This window comes from Squalius cephalus (genome assembly GCF_949319135.1).
Source record: "Squalius cephalus genome assembly, chromosome: 10".
Classification (NCBI taxonomy): Eukaryota; Metazoa; Chordata; class Actinopteri; order Cypriniformes; family Leuciscidae; genus Squalius; species Squalius cephalus.
Window position 1 is genome coordinate 38,340,969 of NC_137131.1, and position 6,000 is coordinate 38,346,968.

General features: G+C 36.8%; 1 protein-coding gene across 9 annotated transcripts in view; it reads left to right on the forward strand.

Annotated features, from left to right (window-relative positions):
• The window catches only part of plppr2b (phospholipid phosphatase related 2b), a 156,922-nt gene that overhangs the window by 124,747 nt on the left and 26,175 nt on the right, over positions 1 to 6,000 (forward strand). The gene's annotated exons all lie outside the window — the stretch shown is intronic.

Below are 6,000 nucleotides of genomic sequence, written 5' to 3' on the forward strand. Positions count from 1 at the left end.
CTTTAAAAGTCTCATGTGTAATCAAATATATCTGTGACATTTCTCTCAACAAAAAACAAAACCAAAAAAAATGCTATTTGCATTAATGGCATTTCGCAGCACTCACCCAAGATACGTCAAAACTATTGTCTTGTTTCTTGGTTACATTTATAATTATTTCACTTGAAAGTGTTTGGTTCATTTGACTTTGTGTCAATCTGCCCTGTTTTCCTGCTGTTTGTGTGAATGTGTGACCTTTCTTCAGCATTGCTAAACAAGGGCACATGCCTTCTCCTCTCAATTAGCAAGTCTGCAAGTCTGTAAAATGAGATAATGAACTTAATTCTGTCATCTCCTCCTCTGGTCTTTGTGCAATGCATTTATTTTCCACACTTATTCATCTTGACAAAGATTCTCAAGGTTTAGCCTGAACTGATTACATAACAAGCATTCACATTATGGTTAAACATGCAGGCTGTTAAATATCAGGGATTTTTGTCAAATGAAATACACAGTCGAGTCTGCTTTCATTGCCTTTCAACCGTATGTGCACATGGGGCAATGGAATTGCATTTCTACAAATCCTGGTGATAATTTTACATAGCCATGGGACATTTTATAACACAATACAGTGCACAACAGTGTTTATTAAGTTTGAGGTCTGTAATATTTTTGAAAACGTTTTTAAAAGTCTCTTGTGCTTGTGCAAGTTTACATTTATTTGATCAAAAATTGTAAATAAAATATTGTAAAATATTATTCCTATTTTAAAATATATTTTATTCCTGTGATGGTAAACCTGAATTTTCAGTATCATTACTCCAGTCTTCAGTGTCACATGATCCTTCAGAAATCATTCTATATGCTAATTTGCTGCTCAAGAAACATTTCTTATCAATATCAATGTTGAAAACAGTTGTGCTACTTAATATTTTTGTGGAAACCCAAATACATTTTATTTTTAGGATTCTTTAGTTAGTAGAAAGTTCAAAAGAACAGCTTTAGAGATCTTTTGTAACTGTAATTATCTATATTGTTACTTTTGATCAGTTTAATGCATTAGTATGAACAGAGTTGTGTAAAAAATACAGGAAATGAACAAATTGTATACACATTCATGGGTTATAAAACATAACAATTACAAAAATAAATATTGTTATTATATTATTATAAAAAATAATTATAATAATGTGGAGAATAATAAAAAATATGAAGACACCTTATATAAAGTAAGTAGTTTGGTAAAGTAAAAAAAAAAAAGTAAAAAAGGTTTGTAGTTGGAATCTTCATAATTTGTGAGAGTTTTTATTAGTTTATATTTCAAAATGCTAGATTTATTGCAAACCAGTTTAAAAAGGATATCTCTGGGTTATGTTTATATTAGGGTTATTATCTTCAAGCAAATTGTTAACTCCACACTAAAACTGAATTAGAATGTTTGTGTTTAGAATCCCATAATCAACACAGGATTTGATGCATGAGTGTATTTATTATTCCGAGACTTGTGTCAAGATTCCGAGCCTTGTGTCAGTTGTTAGCTGTAAACTTTGGAAAGCATCATTTTGCCTTTGCATTTAAACCCTGTAAAATAGGACTGTGTGAAAGTGGAAGGAGTCAAATTGGGTTTTATCTTATCCTTCCTGCCAGGAAAGATTAAAAAAATTATTACTGGGATTGGATATTATTATATATTATGTAGCCTAAATAAATTCATTGTTTGACCTTTCTTAAGTTTTAACAGTAGCCTACCTGGCCAATCATGGAGAATGACAAACAAGCTCATGTATTTCATTACGAGGAGAAGATACTTAAAAGCAGGCCCGTCAGTCATTTCAAGGGGGCTCACAGCAACAACCTGATACCCTAGCTACGGCCCTGCTTAAACACAGTATCAGTTTTGGGGTTTGACAGTCGCATTTACTTACATGTGTGAGTCTCGAAATGTTCTGTTAACACAGCAACTTACAGTAGCATCTCAGGTCTGTATGAACATGCAACAAGGACCATAGCGAGGGTGACCAACAGGGAGAATGACAACCACATTCTATATCTGAACTCACACCTATACATATTTAGGACTCACACGTGTCTACTGAGTGTGTGATATTGGTAACATATGTTGTGGTTTCTCTCTTTTGTGAAGAATCACTTCTCAGAGATCTTTGATGCCAGAAATATTAGACTTTATTTTGCAACAAAGCCAAGCACCTTCTGCAGAGAATGACTCCAGATTTTTGCTCAGCTCATACATACTGTATATACCATAGATCCTTTTCCAATGATGGTAACACACCCTATAGATATTTTGGGGTAAAGGTCTTGTACCATGTGACATATAAAATTGAATTTTCTGCTGCAAGCAACATTCCATGCCTTTCTTCAGGCTTCCAAGAGTCAAACCAAAGTCACAACAGAGGAAATAATAGTGTACAAATATATAGCTAAATTACTTATTTTCTAAGTAATAAAATCTTCTACACATACAGTGGGGAGAACAAGTATTTGATACACTGCCGATTTTGCAGGTTTTCCTACTTACAAAGCATGTAGAAGTCTGTAATTTTTAGGTACACTTCAACTGTGAGAGACGGAATCTAAAACAAAAATGCAGAAAATCACATTGTATGATTTTTAAATAATTAATTTGCATTTTATTGCATGACATAAGTATTTGATCACCTACCAACCAGTAAGAATTCCGGCTCTCACAGACCTGTTAGTTTTTCTTTAAGAAGCCCTCCTGTTCTCCACTCATTACCTGTATTAACTGCACCTGTTTGAACTTGTTACCTGTATAAAAGACACCTGTCCACACATTCAATCAAACAGACTCCAACCTCTCCACAATGGCCAAGACCAGAGAGCTGTGTAAGGACATCAGGGATAAAATTGTAGACCTGCACAAGGCTGGGATGGGCTACAGGACAATATAGGCAAGCAGCTTGGCGAGAAGGCAACAACTGTTGGCGCAATTATTAGAAAATGGAAGAAGTTCAAGATGACAATCAATCTCCGTCGGTCTGGGGCACCATGCAAGATCTCACCTCGTGGGGCATCAATGATCATGAGGAAGGTGAGGGATCAGCCCAGAACTACACGGCAGGACCTGGTCAATGACCTGAAGAGAGCTGGGACCACAGTCTCAAAGAAAACCATTAGAAACACACTACGCCGTCATGGATTAAAATCCTGCAGCGCCTGCAGTCATGTCCAGGCCCGTCTGAAGTTTGCCAATAACCATCTGGATGATCCAGAGGAGGAATGGGAGAAGGTCATGTGGTCTGATGAGACAAAAATAGAGCTTTTTGGTCTAAACTCCACTCGCCGTGTTTGGAGGAAGAAGAAGGATGAGTACAACCCCAAGAACACCATCCCAGCCGTGAAGCATGGAGGTGGAAACATCATTCTTTGGGGGTGTTTTTCTGCAAAGGGGACAGGACGACTGCACCGTATTGAGGGGAGGATGGATGGGGCCATGTATCGCGAGATCTTGGCCAACAACCTCCCCTCAGTAAGAGCATTGAAGATGGGTCGTGGCTGGGTCTTCCAGCATGACAACGACCCGAAACGCACAGCCAGGGCAACTAAGGAGTGGCTCCATAAGAAGCATCTCAAGGTCCTGGAGTGGCCTAGCCAGTCTCCAGACCTGAACCCAATAGAAAATCTTTGGAGGGAGCTGAAAGTCCGTATTGCCCAGCGACAGCCCCGAAACCTGAAGGATCTGGAGAAGGTCTGTATGGAGGAGTGGGCCAAAATCCCTCCTGCAGTGTGTGCAAACCTGGTCAAGAACTACAGGAAACGTATGATCTTTGTAATTGCAAACAAAGGTTTCTGTACCAAATTTTAAGTTCTGCTTTTCTGATGTATCAAATACTTATGTCATGCAATAAAATGCAAATTAATTACTTAAAAATCATACAATGTCATTTTCTGGATTTTTGTTTTAGATTCCGTACCTATGATACAAATGACATACTTCTACATGCTTTGTAAGGGAAAACCTGCAAAATCGGCAGTGTATCAAATACTTGTTCTCCCCACTGTACAGCCATGGTTTCGTCTGAAGGTTTTAGATCCAGTCATTGTTCTCCACTGGAGCTGCTCCTATTAGTTTTGTGTTCTACGCGTGACTCAAATGCAACGCTCTCTAGCCAGATATAAAAGCTGCTGAAGGTTTGATGGATGAACTCGTGGCTCGATTGGACTTGACGTGTGAACAAGACTTTTCGGTTTTATTGACGTCGTCATCTTTAATATTACTTTAATCGCTGTAGCTATGTTTACTGGTTAGAGAATATGAGCTTGACTCCCATTGCACATTCATTCGAGACACTACTGTAAGTTGTAATCTGACTGTAATTTGTAAAGTACTGTAATCAATCCCAATAACTAAAAGTGAGTTTTTTTCACCCACAGTATTGTTTTTGTTTAAGAGTGAATCATTGTAATGATTGACATTTTAATGAAATAAATTATACTGTTGAATTATATCATCAGTGAAATACATTTCTGGTTTGGTGTTTATGAAAGGCTACCTCATGTTGCTGTTCGGTTACCTATGACAAAAAAATTATGTGAGGGCTTACAAAGCAGACTAAAGCTGGGTGCAGAACTGCTGAAAGCTTTTAGAAGAGAGAGCTGAAAACGTGTGTTCATGTTCATGTGGGACAGAAGCTAGAAATAACATGAAAGCAGTCACAGTGGGGGGAGACAGAAGCAGTCAGCAGAAAACATCATACTGTAGTAGAGTACAAGAAGAATGAAGCAATAACTAGGCAACAGTTTATACAAGAGCTTCATTGAATTTCAGAATTGCTTGTCATGAACTGAACCGATGGATGATAGAATTGGGCAATTATCATCTCTACCACTGACTCCAAAGAGACCAGACCAGAAGTGTATTTAGGCTTTGGAAAAAACACACTAACCACTATACTTGTAGACATGTAGATCTCTGCCTTTAAGTTGCACTTCTTCCAGGTTTGTCCATGGGTCGTTATTGAAGGTGCTATTCGTGACCGAATATCATTTAAAAAGTTTACATTCAACAAAAGCAGTAAATACCATAGAAAGACATTGAGGGACGTTCATAGATATTGTGATTAGTGGTCACAACTGAGTTTTACAATTGGCACTTCTTAATTTAGTGGGGTTACAGGGGTTGATGATCTGTGCAATCTTAGTAATAGGTTTAGCAAACAAAGATATTTGCACCACACCACATTGTTCACGGTCAATGTTCTGTCTTTGTGCCAAGAACAGAATATTTTGTCTAAAAATGGATCACTGTGATGTTTCCCACAACACTGAACTATTGAGCTTGAGAAGCTGATATGTGTAAATGAAATACTGATAAAGATACTTACCGCTGTTCGAAGGTGCTATCAAAAAATTATGATTAAATATGATGGCAGAAACAATATCACAACAGCAATGTCACAACATAACAGGGTTGAACAGAAAGTATAGCGATAAAGACAAATTGAGTGTTTTCTCAGCATTTTAGAAAAACAATGAAAGCATCTAATTTCTGTAAAAGCTATTTAATTTTTATTCAACCCAGATATAATGTTGATGAATGGAGGCTGCAGATTTACTGATGAAAATATGTATGATGAAAAACAAACATTTAAAAATAAAATAGTTTTATTTTATAAAAAAGATTTTGCCTTGAACACTAAATAGTGTTAAAGCAACTGTATGTAGATTTGTGTATTTTTTGCGAGTTTGGAGTCCATACAATTAGCCTAAGTGAGTGGAATTCACTGCCGTAATACCATGATAAGTATATGTTGAAAAACTAAATGATGTCAGAAGCCAAGAAGATCCGTGTTGACTGATAATGTGAGCAACCATAACAAAAAGAATAACATATGAATGACAGAAATGTTTAGTTTATAAATCTGAATATCAGCTGCTACAGTATAAGGCTGCACTGAACTATAATCTGTTAATCTTTCATAAGACATTATGGTTATGGATCTAATATGTTGTTGCTGATTCACACAGCTGCACCTAAAC